At 41.0% G+C, this 17534-nt stretch overlaps 1 protein-coding gene across 4 annotated transcripts in view; it reads left to right on the top strand.

Moving 5' to 3' along the window:
- Positions 1–17534, top strand: part of LOC146507676 (low-density lipoprotein receptor class A domain-containing protein 4-like) — a 275368-nt gene that overhangs the window by 3997 nt on the left and 253837 nt on the right. Inside the window, exon 2 of one of the 4 annotated variants that reach the window (XM_085178425.1) lies at positions 7731–7891. The exons of the other annotated variants lie outside the window; for them this stretch is intronic. The gene's annotated coding sequence lies outside the window, so the exon portion shown is untranslated. The remainder of the gene's footprint in view (positions 1–7730; positions 7892–17534) is intronic. 4 annotated transcript variants of the gene reach the window in all.

Raw genomic sequence — 17534 nt, 5'->3', positions numbered from 1 at the left:
GTCTGTGTGTGTGTTTCGCCCTTTGCCAATTAGCGGCTTCTCACCCCCTGAGGCGAGAGGCTGAGTGTGTGTTAGACAGAGAAGGGAGACTTGATGGGGCTTGTCTGCCGCTGACGGCTCAGCCTTAACCTGAACTCTAACACTCTTTCTCACTCTCACGCACACACTTGAGTCTGAGCTCTGATACACACACACACACGCACACACACATCCCCAGCCAGTTGTTGATAATGCAGCCTTGTCTGTCTCCGAGTCCATGTGACACGCCAAAATGTGACAGTATTGTGTTGGTGGAGCGAAAGGCGCGAGACGGGCTAAGACGAGTGCCAGCCTGCTTTGGAGCGTGTGTTTGTGTGTGTGTGTGTGTCTTTGTCTGGGTTGTGCTCATTCAACTGTGCGCCTTTGTACATACAAATGTCTGCAGCGAGTGTTGTGCGTGTGACTTTATCCAGTGGAAATAATGTAAATAGCACAAATCAGACGTTCAACCTTTTCCTTCTTTGTGGAACCGTTCTTTTAAAAGAAAAGAAAAGATTTTTCATGCTGCTGCAGAATTAATCAAGAAAAGTTCATTCTTTTTATGCCACAAGCTCATTTTTATCCTTCAGTCTGATCGCCTCGACAACAACTTGAGAAGGATTGAAAAACAGCATGATACCAACGATTTTCTTTTAAATTTATTTGGCATCTCCTTTAAAAAAAAAAAAAGGAACCCATGCTCGAGATGTAGCATATCCTTTGAAATGGATCACAAACAAGATTTTCATATTCTCGCCAAAGAAAGGAAAACATTTTAACAGCTCTATCCCAATTTCTGTATTTTTAAAGATATCCTCTTGGCCAGAACTGTACATCTCGCTGAGTTCTGACTGAATACATCCAAAAATGTTGTGCTAGTCAAACGGGAGATCAAAGTGCTGCGTGAAGCCGCCTGAGAAAAGCTGCGGTTTTATTTTTAACCCCAGTTGGCACACCGTGATAAGTTGATCAAAGAACTTATTTGCCAAAACATGGTATATTCTTCCGCGCTAGCCTGCAGAAATCACAGCATTAAGGTGCGTGAGCTGTGTGAAAGTTAATCTCAGCCATTCAGCGAACACAGAGCAGCCTTACAGAGATATTTCTGTTCGGCTTTGACACCACAATCCTCCTCTTCATCTCCTTTGGAGATTTCATGGATTGTGTAAACAGTTTGATAGATTTAAACATATGTGCGTAGCCGGAGAGACGTTTTTTTCTGTTATAGAAACGAGTGAAAACTGTTCATCGAGACGGGGTGCACCACAGCTGCAAAAAACAGGAGCTTTTTTAAGCTTTGAGGTTAAAAAAAATGAATGTTTTTGAAATTTACTTGGGCAAAACAACACATCTAAAGTGTCACCTGAGTTTATAACTAATTATAAAACAGATTTTTTGTACTTTTTAATCTTTTTTTTAAATTTAACAGATCACTTAAATCAAATCAAATCAAATCAAAATTTATTTATATGGCACATATTAAAACAACAGTGTTGACCATAGTGCTTCACAGTCAGTAAAAGCATGAGACAGTTAAAACAAACAATAAAAGAGGACAACAAACAATAGGTAACAACACAACAAGCTAGACCAGCCAACTAGACAGGATCAAAAGCCAAAGTAAAAAATAAGTTTTAAGACGTGATTTAAAAGACTGGATAGACTCGGCAGTACGAATATGAACAGGGAGGTTATTCCAGAGTCTAGGTGCCACGGATGCAAAGGCCCGGTCACCTCTCGACTTCATTCGAGTCCTAGGTTGTGCTAGGAGCCTGTGATTGGACGATCTAAGTGTTCTGTTGGGATTCATACAATCCCAACAGAGCACTACAGATTTTATACTGGCATTTATAAATACCAGTATAAAATCTGTAGAAGAAAAAAAAAAGCTGCATTAAATTTGTTTTTATCTGAATAAGTAACCATTTTAAAATTCAGATTAGACGATGCTTGTTAAATCCTGAGATAAATGCAAAATAAAAAATAAAAAATAGTGAACAACACCCAAACCAAGGACAGAGCTGTCAATGTGGTCCAAAAATAATGTTTGGTTATGCATTTTAAAAAAAAGCTGTGAAAAACATGGGGAAAAAAGATGTTTTTCTCAAAATGTTTGTCTTGAGCATCGGGGAATTATATATTTAACACGTTCAAACCACAGCTGTTCAGTCGGCAGCCTGAAAGTAGAAAGAAAGACGTTCTAACTGTGATAAAGAACCAAGCAAATGTGATTTACCAGTTTACCTTCAGCGCCTCTGATATCTGTTCCCTAATTACAGTAGGCTAAACCATTCACCGCTCTCTCTTCACACCGACAGCAGGGTGTGTGAAACCTGCAGCCACGCCAGGCAGCTGTTTCACCTTTGCCACACAGTATGCAGCGTTGCAGGTGGGTAGCACGCTGTTAACCCCCTCACCGAGGGTTACTGGGTCTAACAAGTCCTCCGGTGGAAATCCAGCTCTGTTCTGTGCAACTCAGGAAACAATACACAATTGAGTTTTCAATAACTGAATTTAGAATATTAGTCCTAAACCGGAATATGTTGAATGCCTGTGTGATACTGTCAGTTTAAGCAGCAGAGTCAGTCACCCAGCTGATAAATGACTCTGTCCATTCGCACATCTCGAGGGCTGCCAGGTGTCTTCGTGTTTGGCTGATGAGTAGACCTCTGCTCGGGGTGAAAGTGGGGGAAGCTATGTCTGGAATTCTGTCAGGTCACTGGACTTCCCTGTGTGATTAACAATGAACAAATTACACCTTTAGACGTGTAATTTGTTCCCCCCTAACACGGCCGACGGAGCTAACAAAAGGGCGGCGAAGGTGTCAGTAAAACAGCACCTGTACACGCCCACACGCAGTCCTCAGAAGAAGTAGAATCAGCCAGAGTAAGTGGAATAAGCTGTGCAGGTGGACCGTGGATGGGAAAGCCTTTAAGAAAACCGTTATCAGGGTGAACATGAATGGAGTAGTCGGTAAAAGCATTTATATGTAATAGCACACTCACCTGAGTTGAATTTTAGTGAAGTGAAAGTGAGCACAAGAGGTTATTTTAGCTACATAAGTTCTATTTTTCAGTTTAATTTTGTCCGGTGGTCATCGTGTTTCTGTAAACTGCGTAGCGATAAAAGTACTTTCCTCAACTATTTCATTGTATGGAGATAAAATATACGTTAATACACAAAATATTGTGTATTAATATTATCTATAATATATATAATATAATATAATAATATTATATATATAATATTATCTATAATATTATATAATATTATATATATATAATATTATATATATATATATATATAATATATATATATAATATTATATTATAATATATATATATATTACATATAATAATAATATAATACAGCGGTCTCCAACCTTTTTTGCACCACGGACTGGTTTATGCCCGACAATATTTTCACGGACCGGCCTTTAAGGTGTCGCGGATAAATACAACAAAATAAAACTAGTACCGGTACCGAAAAAAAGAAGGTTTATTCATAACACACGTGAAAAGACCCAGGAAAACCGAGTAAACAGTAGAAACGATAACAGTAACGCTGACAACCGATAAAAACCCTGAAAACCATACATTTCACACCTGAGCCTCAACTCTCGCGGCCCGGTACCAAACGACTCACGGACCGGTACCGGTCCGAGGCCCGGGGGTTGGGGACCGCTGATATAATATATAATAATTAATATTATTAATAGTATCTAATATTGTGTAACTGATGTTTGAAAACAGGCATTGCTGTGCTGTGTTTTTGACAATCACACATAATTTGAACGTTGTTGTTTTTTCCTACTGGTAAAATTCCAGCTCTGAACGAATCCTTCACTTTTCCAGACACTGATTTGTTTCTCAGCGACACTTTACATGCAGATTATATTTGGATTATATCCAAGTGAGACCGATTCATCGCAGCTATGTGTTTTATTTGTTCCGTGATAGATTAACTGGCCTGCGTGTGGCGCTACACCGTTTAATCTGATATGCAGTATCTCAGATTCCAGTAATTGGATTTTGACAAAAGACGGCTATATTATACATTCCATCTCGCTGTGGCACTTTTCAAATCACAAAAAGAGAAGGTGGCAGACTTGTTTAATATTTGGAGGCGCGCATAAGTAAGCCGTATTGTGAATAAACATTTCCTCTCCACCTGGAGCCGTTCCCACCTCTCTTCATTTATCTTGCCTTTTGCTTCTTTGGGTGCCCAGATCTCTTCAGCCCCTCAAGCTTTAGAGGAGAGAAACTCCTCAGCATTTGGCTAATGGCTCCACAGTTCCCACACTGATTAGGAGCAGTCCAGAAGCGGCTGTATTAAGTCGATGATTAAGTAGTTAAGGAGCCCCAGAAACAACCAGAAAGTGCTGGAGACAGCGATTTGATATTGTTTTACTCTTTAAGTGTGTTTCACCGACTACGTTGAAACAGTTTTGCCAAACGATGCGTTCACTTACTGCTAGAGTGCTTTTAATACAGTTCGTCCTTGTTTGCATAGCTTCATTTAACCACGAAGCCTAAGTAGTGATTTAATAATTCAGTAAAGTCCCTGCATGCAAGAAAAGACCAGAGAATGACACACACGCATACACGCGTTTCACATCGACGCTGGTACCCTGAAAACCTTCACTTCTGAGCTTCATTCCATTTTACTTGAATTAAAGATTTACAGGCTCTTTCATGCAAAGCGTTCGGCAGCGCTGGCGACTATGAATCTAATTGAAAACGTGAAGAAAAAGAGTCGTTTCAACAATAACATCTCAGTCAGCGGGGAAACGGACCGGCGTTGTCCTCGATTCATGAATAGTTTGAGATGTTTTTATGTGACAGCTGGAGATGTTTCCCAGCACATTGATGGGGAGATGCAGCGGGGTGTGTATTCTCCATTTAGTGTGTGTGTTTGAGTGAGGTGGGCATACCCTTGCTGAGGAACGCTGTACTGAGTCCTGCTCAGTAGACTGACTACACGAACCACACACTCCTGATTATGTCTTGGTGCTAAGAGTGTGCACAACTGGGTGTTATACAACTACAGAGAGAATTCATGTCTTCAGTGTAGTTGTGTGTCTGCTCTGTTTGCGCGTGTGTCCTTTAAACAGCATAGGTGCTCCTTCTCTCGTGGCTGAGATCGTCTGAGACGTCTTCAGCCCGCCTTTGTCAGAGCGCCGTGTTGTCGAGCAGACCTCTTGCTTAAGGCTGAGATGTTAGCAGGCTGTGGTCTTTGCATTATTGATGCAGACTGTGACTGGGTTCCTCGGGCCATAGGCTACAACTTAAAAAAATCACAAGGTGGTGTGAACTCCAGATGAACTCGCACGGAAGTTAGCAGGAGAGCTCAGAGACAGTGAGGAAGCTGAAGGTGGCTCTCTGGCTTCGGTCTAAAACGGAGGTGTCTTAAGAGGGGGGGGGGGGGGAGCAGAGAGACGACCTGATTCCGGTGACACGACAAGTTTACCGGTACATTTTAATGAGCCCGGGTCCCAGGGCGAGACTCAGATGATTAAATTTGGCTTATGGGCCGGAAAAGTTTAAGACAGCATGCCTTAGATAGGAGCTGCACTGTGGATACAAGGGCCACATAACAAGCTTTCGGAACGCTGTGAAAGGAAATTAAACAGGCTAACTTGCTTCCTACTACCAACCTAGTAGGCTCATTTCCTGCTCTATTTTTTTATATTCTTGGATTTCGCTCAAGTAGCTCATAATCATCATAAGATCTGTATAAAACTAGCTTTCTTAGTCTTTTCCCCTCACCTTTTTTTTAGCTATTTGTCTTTGATTGGCTACTCCTTGTAAACAAAACATTTGAATCATGCCTTAAATGACTTTATAAATAATTCAGGAGACAGACACCCTCTTTCTACACCTTGATAAAGCTTATAGTTGGAGCTGAATCAGGTGACCCTACTTTGCAGTAGGCCTAGGCTGCTGGGAGCTTCCCATAATGCACCTCAATGACTTACACACCTCTCTGCATTTAATCGTTGTTATTATTCTTGTTATTATTAGGGGTGGGGGAAAAAATCAATACTGTGTAGTATGGTGATATTTTGATTGCTAATAATGTATCGATACAGGGACAGCAGAAATTGATATTTTGTTACAAAAAGGTTTTTGTGCTCTGACTTTAGAGCATGTTGATCCTTTTTCTGAGCAAGAATCCTGACATTCCTTCACTGTCCAAATGTGTTTAACTTTTTTTTTTGGCAGCAATAAACATGACAGTTTACTAATTTTAATTTAAGACATGTTTTATTTTAATTAAGTTTAAAACTTTTCTATTTAATGTAAAATTATATTTTGTTTTAATTTACTTTCAAATTCTTCAGTTGCTGAAGGGGCTGCATAGTTTTCATAAACTGCATAGTTCAGAATAGCTATAATTGTACCAGATGGTTGCGTTCAGTTAAGTTGGACTAGACTGTAATACAAACCGTTCAGTTTGTCAACAATCAAACTGAAATGAGAGAAAGACTGAGTGTGAGACTTTGATATTAGATAAAATGAATATTGATAAAGTTTACCTTTATGTACAGAATCGGAATATCGCAAAATATTTTTAAAAATTGCAATAATATCGTATCGTGCGTTAAGTATTGTGATAATATCGTATCGTGGGATGTATGGTGATTCCCACCTCTAGTTATTATTAATCTCTGATTCTCTTCCTCAGCATGTCTCCCTCCCCTCGCCCTCCCTGAGCCTGGTTCCTCTTAAAAGTTACTTTTTTCCTTCCCACTTTCGCCAAGTGCTTGCTCATAGGGGGTTGTATCACTGATGGCGTTTCCTCTGTATAACAACACATTGTTGTGATATCATGGTGTGGCAGGGCGTGGTCTGCGGTGCTGTGCAGGGAAGATGTATGCACCTGCACGGCACCGCAATCATGCACTGGGAACTGTCTGGGGTGTTGCTGGTATGTTGAGCTTGCAGCGGGAGAGCTGTAGCTGTGTATGTGTGTTCAGCAACCGGGTGTATCAATAAAGTATGCTGCAAAGCATGTTCACGTCGTCGGGTCTGCCGTGGTCATTTACACACGCGTATCTATAAAAGTGAAAAATGTAACTGAATTGAATAGCTTTGTGTGGAGACGTGACAGCATTTCCCTGTTTGCATCATGAGGGCTGTTTGTTAAAGCAGTGGAGCTTTCCCTTTGAGAGCCATCTCTGGCATTATACAGATAACACTTTACTTGTCATCGTGGTGAGTCGATTGAACTTAATTTATAATTAAGTGTCACCATTCAAGGAACACATTTCACACTGATTGCACTCTATGTCAGGATGATGCGAATCCATTATACACCTGAACTGATCCTATTTACATGCTTTTATGCTTATTCAGCTGCTAACGTAGTCGCCATGGTAAAGATACGTTTCAGTGCCATTTGTCAGCAAGGATATGACAGAACTACCAAGCTGCATTTAATGAGACAGAGGAGCATGGTCAGAGGATGAATGGAGGAAATTTTCACTTTCTTTAAAACTGGGAAACGTTGGAATTAGCTGTAGCCTCGGATCAGGGCCGTGTTGTGTGTGCCGCGATGGAAAGGTCTGATCATATTATTTGCTACTGAAAAGGTGGCTAATCTGTACAGTTTGATTGCACCCAACTGAGGTATTCACATTTATATTATTTCACATAACTGGCGACTGTCCCACCCATATTTACTTTTGTTTTCTTTTGTTTTTTCATAAGAGACATATGTCAGATTCGACAGTACCTCCTGCAGAGCTGCAGAACCTCGACACCAAACCTCTGCGAGACATCCTCGTGCACATGTGGCTCATGCTGAGCTGCAGGAAACAAACCAATGGCCGACCCACGTTCTCAGATACTGTTTTCTTCACCTGTACCTGGTAATTTTACTCCTTGCTGTGAGCTCGACTGCAGCAGCACGGGGAGGGCGGGGAGGCACAGCTGGAAGTGTGTGTGAAATATGTGTTTTCAGGTGAATAGTATAAAAATAATACACAACGACAAAATAGCAACTCTCTAGCTGCTGCCATGCTCCATGTCCAGCTTCGTCTGATGCCATTAAACCTGATTATCTGTGATTGTTATATTTAAGCTGATGTATTTTAATGCACTGGACCTCATTATATTTCTTCCAGTGAACTTTGTTTAAAACTTACAAAATGTCACAAAATGTTAAAGAAGAGTTAAACAAATGTGATTTTGTTGGGTGATTGTCAGTCATTGCCATAGCAATCTGCTTCGTCTGAAGTTGCGCAGCAGGTTCACTGCACTCTCGGGCCACAGGACGCCCTCATGTGAGCTGGCGTGGCTTGTATGTTCACCGTGACTTAGCTTAGCACAGAACGTTACATCATTTATGTATTCAGCCATTATTTATTTATACATGCAAGCTCTTGAGCAGTGTTTAATATAGCCTCTTAGTCCTCAGTTAGAACTCTCAGATATCTTACTTTATGTAATTGGTACACACAGTTTGGGCATCAGAACTCAGGAATCACGCAAACGAGAACTCCGGTAAGGCGTGGCTTTTAGTAATTTGAAGAGAAATGTTGTTTAATTGACTCTAGCTGGCATCAAGAAGCTCTTACCCCAGAAACTCGCAGACCTTCTCAAACTATTACTGCTGATGCCACAGAAATGCAAATGAGTAGATGACGTCACTGTGCCCTTGGATATTTTTACATTTTAAAGCTGCTAGTTGGCATTCTGAATTGAATCCTACACTTTAATGAGGGATGGAGTTAAGAGGGGGAGCTGGTAAAATGACATGGGAAAACTTACATATGTGAAAAATGGCATCCCCCTACAGGTGTTTCTGCTGTTTTCTTTTTAATATATATGCTGGGAGGTTGAAATATTGTGACGTCCAGTAGAGGTGGGAATCACCATACATCCCACGATACGATATTATCACAATACTTAACGCACGATACGATATTATTGCAATTTTTTAAAAATATTTTGCGATATTCAGATTCTGTACATAAAGGTAAACTTTATTAATATTCATTTTATCTAATAACAAAGTCTCACACTCAGTCTTTCTCTCATTTCAGTTTTATTGTTGACAAACTGAACGGTTCTAACGTCCAGCTAGATTTAGAAAAAACTAACTTGCCTTTTCCCTGAAAAGGGAACGGTTCTGAGCATAATATGAAACTGTGGCAGGTTGCCAGGTCCCCACTGCTTTGTACCTTGTTGAGATATTTCCTTGCTGGTTTCTGTTATTTTCTCAGGTCCTGTTTAAAGTTTAGCGGTGGTTAGACTCATCTGGGTTCGTTTCCTGTTCCCTGTTTCCTACGTATCGAGTCTGCATTTCTGTGTCCTGAGTTCAGTTACTTCCTGTCTTATTTTGGTAACTCGCTTAATTTTACGCATTTCGTGTCGCATTAAAAATTTGCTTCAGCTGTTTGTTTCTCCCAGGCGTCTCCCCTCTGCTCCCGTCTTCTCTTGTGTATTTAAACCCTCAGTTTGCTTGTGTTCTTTGTTGTTACCTCCATCATACCGCGTGCTCCGTTGGGCTGCGGTTTCCCTGTGACTGATTTTTTGCATTCCTGGCGCCAGCTCTGCCTCGTATTTTGCTTAAAGGACTTAAAGCTGCTTTTTGAGTTTAAAGTCTCCCGAGTCCTGCATTTGGGTTCTAATCCTGCCTGCCGCACACCGCTTCCTGGCACCCACATCAAATTTTGTGTTGTTTATTGAAATTAATTAGTTTAACCATTAAATGATCTCTGCAAGGTGTAGAAACAAACGTGTTAACTTCACAGCACAATATAAAGAGGGAACCTTCAGGAAAGAAATGCATGGGATGCACTTTTTCCAACATGCTAGAGCAGCCAGAACCATTGCTTTAAGTAGACCCTCGCATCCATACGCTGGAATACTGTTGTGCTATGGCAAAAGAAACTGCAACACATGCTTCAAATATTTAATGAAATAAAGATGAAGAGACAGGGCCTGTTTGTCTTGTGCCTCGCATGATGTTAATTTCTTATTAGAAGCTGAGTGGTTGCATAATAAAAGAAATGTCCTTGAGTCTGCTCCCGCAAGGTGCTGCTGCCCTTTCCACTCGAAAACGTTTGAATTGTGTGTGTCTGTGTCGCACACGGTCTTGTGTCGCTTCAATCTCACAATAGAGCATGTAAGAAAATAAAAAACTAAATAAATAAAATCAAGGAGTGTGTATGTATTCTGCTACTTAGCAGATATTATTGATGTGCAGACTAGGCTAAATAAGAAGTTACTAGTCCAGATGAAATCTTTAGCTGATCTTTGAAGGGGCAGAAATGGAGAATTCACTGAATGTTCTGCAGGAGAGCCGGAGTCTGCAGACAGCGACTGATGGCACAGATAGAAAAAATGTGCCTTTTAAATAATAGTGCAGCAGGTAACGTTACAGGGAAATGTTAGCATCGCTGTTGAGCAGAGGAGCCTACTATTATAGTAGTATTATCCACCCTTGTAACATACAAGGAGTTTATTTCACACTCCCAGCATGAAGACTTCTTTGGACACTGGCATATGCTGACTGATTTAGTCATCTGTAACAAGGGTGGTTGCATATCAGCTAAACAGATTTAACCTTATTAAGTCACGACATAACTTAGTAAAAACTAAAACAGCCAGTTTGAGTTTGGTCAGTCTAGGTTGTTTTATTTGTGCAAAATAACTTAACAAAAAAACAGACGAGATAAACGAGCGTCTCTGCAGTTCTGAGCACATTAATGCTGTGATTTTAAAAATCAGTTCAACTGTCAGTAATGTGCTCCTGTGTTCTCTCACTTGATGATTGTGATGTCTCAGTGTATCACCTCAACACACACAGACACACACGGTAATTTCAAATTTAAGAGAATTGGGTGCAGGAAGTTGTTTGTGTATGTCTCTGCACACCAGACACTTTTTGTGTTGCAAGTTTCGGTTTTATGGTGCGACATCAAACTATAACTTGGCAGATTGATTTTATTATGAGTCTTCGAATAACTGAGAAATTGAATTTTAGAAAATGCCTCGACTACTCCACAGTGACTTGTGCCATCATCGATCCCTGACTCTGAAAATCAATTTCCTCATATAAGGTGATCACTGCTCTGATACTTGGGTTGGGATTCATTGTTGACTAACTAGTGCTAGTTCCATGAGTATGATAAACATGTCAGCATAAGACAGCTGAGACTTCATGTGTCACAGCCTGGCTGGGGCAGACTGTATGTGTTTGCAAAAGAGGACTCAAACGCAGACCAAAAACTGAACGTGGCGTGGATTTAACAAAAAACAAGCCGTTTATTGAGGCTAGCAAAAAAGGCACAAACAAAAGGGCATAGGTGAAACTAAACAATAACCTAAACTGGGTGAACTAAAACTAAACATGAAAAAACCTTAAACATGGTGAACTGACATGGATACCTGAAGTTGTGACGTGGATGAGCAGACGACCTGACAAAGAATGACTGAAAGCACACAGACTAAATACACACAGGAGGATAATGAGGGAAGTGGGAACACATGGGGAAACAGCTGACACACATAACGACGTCACAAGGAGAGAGTAAGGTCGTGTCCAAATTCATGGGCTGCATCCTCCTGAGGACCCGGCCTTCGCGGTCTACGTGGGCCGGGTCCTCAGAAGGTCGGGTAGGCCGGAAGTAAACGGCCGTGAAATTGGACGGTCTAGCCTTCTGATTAGCGGAACCGCTGTCTCGGTGGAATTTAATAAACTCAGCCGTCTGCTCCTTGCTATCTAAAATATAACAGGACACTGGCGTAAATTCTCGACTGTCTCATACTTCTGTTTAATCAGTTTTCTGTTTGACGTTTAGTCAGCTGTGTAAAAATCAAGGAGGAACCCACCCGGGGGATTAATAAAGTTTTATCTAATCTAATAACTTTAATCTCAGCCAAACCGATTTACTCACGAACAAACAAAACACTGAAAAAAGCCCAACAATAACATTTTCAGGTTGTCTAAGTGACTTATATATTACGTTTAACCCGAGCAGCGAAAGTCCGCGGTGATCTGAAAATGATGTGCCAGGAGTTGTGCCGTTCTCGGCCGCATCAGTGACCCTCGAGCTCCCGGCTTGCTATCGAGCTGGTGGGTAGCAGACGTCTCTGAAAACGTCGAAGCACTTTTGCAAATATGTGATATCTTGATAAACCGAGCAGATATTTGATGTTTACACAGCTACTTTCTCGCCTGAAAATATGTTAAAAGTTTATTTTGTGACCCAGAAAGATTAATGAGTAATTTTAAAACTTAGTAGCGGCCGCCATTATTGGAAACTGGAGTTTGGCTGGGCCGCGCTATGAATTCTGGGATATGGTAGGCCACGAAGGACACACCTGACCCATCCTTCAAATTCGGGGAAAAGGAGGACGCATTTGTCGGCTGCATTCGGAGGAGTCTACGAATTTGGACAGCCTTCGGCGCGTCGCTGTGACGTAATCGGTCTACAAATGCAGCCTCAGGAGGATGCAGCCCATGAATTTGGACACAACCTATAACTAAAAACATTGAACATAGGAACACAGGACCCCTTCAAAATAAAACAGAAAATATAATGAGACGCAGACATGAAACACGCGAAGGGCAAGGGAGACTTCACAGGGGTTGAAAACACAAGGGGGAACTAATAAGCAAATGAACATAGGAAACCTAATAAGCTTAAACATACACTATAAACATCAAAAGAACTAAAACTCAAAACACTGGGTCATAAGACCCAGGATCTTGACATCATGCACTGAATGGTTTTGTTGACATGGATATGTATGAATTGATGCTGGATGAATGTCTGAACCAGTCCTGTCAAACTGTACACTATAGTGCAGCTGGAATTTTGACCAGACCATTCGAGCAACATGTAACAAATGTGTCTCTTAAGAAGTTATGAAGTGATACATGTCAAACCTCTATAGTTTACTCAGTGTTTGAAATTCTGTTGCTAAGCTTGAAATTATAGCCAAGTTGGAAAGTTTTGAAACATAAAAAATTCAAGTGTCAAATGGAACTTTTCAAATTAAAGGCTCGAGAGATGAAACTCTGATATTTTGGTGTTTAGCTTTGATTGTTTGAGTCACCTGCCGCACTATGAGACATAGTAAGTAAGTACATATTAAGTTGTTTGGTGTCAGAGTGTTAGCAGCCTTGTTAACTGAGGAACATATTTGACCTTTTCAGTAACTTTTATTCTACAATTTGTTAGGTGATGATGAAAAAAGAAAAAGTGATCACAGATAAAGAGGAGCTCTGTTTCATCAGTTAGCCTGCCAGCTACAACAGTTCTTCTGCATGTAGTCATTCTCAGCCATAGTCAATGGTCTGTTTAAGTTTGCAGCTTCAATAGACTGTACTGGGAGGGTGCATTTAACACATGATGTTAAGAAAGTGAGGCATGTGTATGGCACAGTGCACCTCGAGTTCTCTGAACAAGCTTTCAAGCTTTGCCTCATTTCATAAATAAACTTCTGCTGATGTGATAGCTTCCCTTGCCGATGCTAACACGACAGTGGGTAGTCCACTAGTAATAATTAACTATGGCAACCATGAAGCGCTTGACTTATTCATCACTCACAAAAACTAAGATCTACATAAGTCGATGAGGAAATTGTGGAAGTCATTTTTGTGGTCTGCATGTTGACCTATGATTTTTAAATCTATATCTACTATGTAATCTGATGTGGAGCATTAAAACCTCTAGTTTGTCTTTAACCATCTCTGTATATTCATCTAACACAAGTGGATAAAATAAACACATCTCAGTATCCAGAAGTTCAGCTGTCACAACACTTGGATAGACACCGATTATCTCCAAAGAGCTCATCACAATGAAGTTTGTCAATAACAGGGATTGTGGTCCTAATATTACCTAAAATGTAAGTAATTACCATATAGCCAACTATTAAATAAAGCACAGTGCATGTGCTGTACAATACAATATTGCTATTAGTCTCCAAAGAGATTTCGTTGTCAGTTAATATCACCTTAAACATGAAATATCTACATATACTAATGCCATTTTCCTATCTCAAGGTTGAGCCCAGGGATATGCAGTGCCTTATTGTGGACTGTACCAGTAAATAACTGAGAAAATTGAAATAATATGTCACAAATTAAATTGGAAGTGCTTTTTTTTTCAAAGCACTTTGACTGTGATATTAAATTAAGACTCCTAAAAAAATCCATTTCTCACAGACTTTTCTAAAGGTAAAAATATCCTACCTGTTACTAGGCAGCTGCACTAGATTAAGTGTGTGTGTGTGTCTGTGTGTGTGTGTGTGTTTGTCTCCTAATGCTGTGTATTGAGTCAGTCAGTGTGGGTTGGTGTAGGCTGATGTAGGCTCGGGTAGGATTGTTCTGTGCATGTTAATGTGTGATAAGGTGGGTTGCTGTGGGCTGATGGAGGCTGCTGGAGGTCAGTTCAGGTTACTGATCAGTGTGTGTGTGTGTGTGTGTGTGTGTTGGAGTGGAGGAGGAATAGCCTTAGAGCCACTGCCAAGACCTTCAAGGAAGTTTCCCTGGCTCTGAATCCACAGCTTTAATTGCTGGAAGTTTGTGAATACCAAGGGACAGCACTAACTCACTCCCTTTCTTCCATTCTCTCACTCTTTTTCTCCTCCTCTCTTTCTTTTCATGCCCCCTTCTTTTTTCTTACCCTATCAAAGAGTCTGGGTGTGTTTACATCCTTAACTTGGCGGTGGCAGGTGGGTGGTGCGGTTAGCATCGCTCTGAAGTCATTATGACAGCGAACTGGAGGAGATTCACATTTCCAGGGAGGCTTTTGTGTTGTTGGCAGAATTATTCTTTTGCCTCATGAACCAGCAGTTCATTCACTCAAGTCCTCAGAGTGGTATACTTCATGTGTGTGAAAAAGCGACGGGGTCAAATGATTTAGTGCACTGAATGCGTAGACCTGTTTTTTGTGCTCGCTGGGGCTAAAGTTGCTGAGCAGCTGCTGAATGCAGAGTGAACCATGGTAGAACAACCTGCCATCGTTATAATGCCATGGCTCACTTAAAAATTTCTACCCTGATAAAATGACAGTGTGTGATTCTGTGGTATCTAAGTACCAGAGACTTCCCACGCACCTCTGCAGCTTCTCTCAGGTCAACGTGTTGGTGTCCTTCAGCTCATTGTTGGTACCATGTCATTTTTGTTATTAGCTGCTAAAGAGTTTGGTTCTGTGTGAATGAACCAAAAGGCCAACCATTACTGGTCTTAAAGCGTCCTCTATGACCTACAAGGCACGCAGAGGGCACGTCGTGGGGCTGAGGGTTTGCCCTTCATGGCCTTTAGGTCTGTTTGCTGTCCCTCAGCTCTTGTGGTGCTTTGCATGTCTCTGGCTCAACGCACTAGCACGCCAATATCCACTGCAGCTTAATCTTAATCGTTAGTTTCGGCGACTTGGGGTGCCTGAGCTCAAATGGTTTCTCATCACTGCTTTGCGCTTTTAATCTTTATCCTCTGGTGACTCGGGAGACTTTAAAGGTCACTTTGATCTTCACAATTTGACCTTAAAAGTTAAAGTTTTTGCTTGTTTTTTCATCCTTATTTGCATGTTTTGTTGGTGGGTTTCATTGTGGTGTACTGTATTTTGCTAATTTGAGTCATTACTAACCGGCTCACCATTTCAAGCGTCACGCCTACCCACATGCTGGACGGGTCTTCTGTGGGGCCAGTTAAAGTGCCAGTTAAAATATAAAATAATGCAGCATGTTATGTATGGTATTATTTAATTGTTATTCTTATAAATAAAGTGTGCCATTGACTACATGCATATACTCCCATCAGCCAGTCCCCCAACCAACCATTAACATCACAAATGAACTCTAACTGAGCTTTGTATTTAACACACATGTATAGGGATGGGTATCGTTTAGGTTTTATCCGATACCGGTGCCAAACCGGTACTTTTGAAATGGTGCCGGTGCTCAAACCGGTGCTCAAACCAGTGCTTAAAGAATGGAGAACACAAAATTGGTCCAAAAACCTCTCATGTTCAGCTGTTTTTTGTAAAAAGATAACAATGTTAGCCTTTTCTGCAGCTATGGGGGCATATATGGTATCACTCTTGGCTGGAAGCAGTGCTTAAACAATGGAAAAAACACAAACCTCTCATGTTTAGCTGTTTTTCTTTGGTTTACTTTTTCTTTGGTCATTTTAGCCTTTTTGGCCAGGGTGAAGGGAGTATCTGACATCAAACAAGAAGACAGCTGCATGTAACTATGATGATGTTTGCTAGTTCACCTTACATGCATTAATGTAATAACGTGGTTAGCCTACTCAACGCAAATTAAACACGAACAACATTAAGCTACTCACACAGAGGAGAACGGCTGCTGCTGCCATCATCCGTCATCATTTCTGCTACACTGGCAGGGCTAGGGGCCAGGACTCTACTCTTCGGGTTTTTGGGGGATGTTGCTAACTCCGGGTCCGATAACAGGCACCACACCCGCAGTAGATGTGTGAGGTCTCGCAGCAAGCTATCAAATACGGTGCATTTTTCGGCTTTTAAAAAAAACGCTATGCGTCGCCAAGTGTTTCATCGGATTCGAGGAGTTACCTCCTTTGCACAGTATCACTTTAAAGCACTTGTTGCAGGCTTGGCTAGAATCTAAAGTGTATCACAGCTCAGGAAAAAAAAGCACCGAAATAAAGCACCGAAATGTGCGCTGCTTTTCGGTCTGGTTACTACCGCCATCATGGCACCGGATACCGGTACCCATCCCTACACATGTACATTTTCTCACCATCAGAAAACAAGTGCATTTCTCAAAATATGGAGCTGTTCCTATTAAGGAACACATTCTAATAAATTTGAAGCGCGCTCTATGAAGGTCAAAGATTAACTGACTACTTAAAAGTAGGTTTCAAAATATTAGGCTAACTGAAATATAAGCAACATAGAACTTGTACTAAAACATCCTAGTATAGAGTTAGATCTGTAAGTATATGGACACTGTTACAATGTCCACTGTGCCAGTGGAGAGTGGGCTTTAAGTCAAGAAGTGATTAAAGTGCAGACTTTCAGCTTTGAGAAATTTGCATTATCTGTTTAGCAGTCAATGCCATTTTTACACAGCCTGCAATGTGTTTTATAGATGACTGTAGCTAAAAATGCCTAATTTGGATTCATCAGGGCATCAGAGCCGTTAGCACTGATTTGCAGTCTGGTTCATTTGTAATGTGGCATACTGCGGCCTTTTGTCACAGTTCCCCTTGTCGTCAAGAGTGGCTTCTTGACAGCCACACGAACCCTTCTGATGAGGCTTTGTCTAATAGCATCACGTCACACCGTTTGATCGTGCTCGAATGATTTATAAGTCACTGTTAAGCAGCTTAACATACAAACCATTCCTCTGAAAATGATGAGAAATGAGTGAAAAAGCAGCCAATGTTCAAAGAAAAGAAACCTTGAAAACTATTGAGTTATTAGGACAGCCTGACTTCTTAGAAGCTGAATGGAAAGAAATAAGTGGTTTGAGACTTGCACACAGTATTGCAGCAATGGCTATTCAGTT

Source organism: Neolamprologus multifasciatus, chromosome 11 (genome assembly GCF_963576455.1).
Source record: "Neolamprologus multifasciatus chromosome 11, fNeoMul1.2, whole genome shotgun sequence".
Classification (NCBI taxonomy): domain Eukaryota; kingdom Metazoa; phylum Chordata; class Actinopteri; order Cichliformes; family Cichlidae; genus Neolamprologus; species Neolamprologus multifasciatus.
Note: the sequence above shows the minus strand (reverse complement) of the source record. Positions and strands in the feature narration are given on the sequence as shown.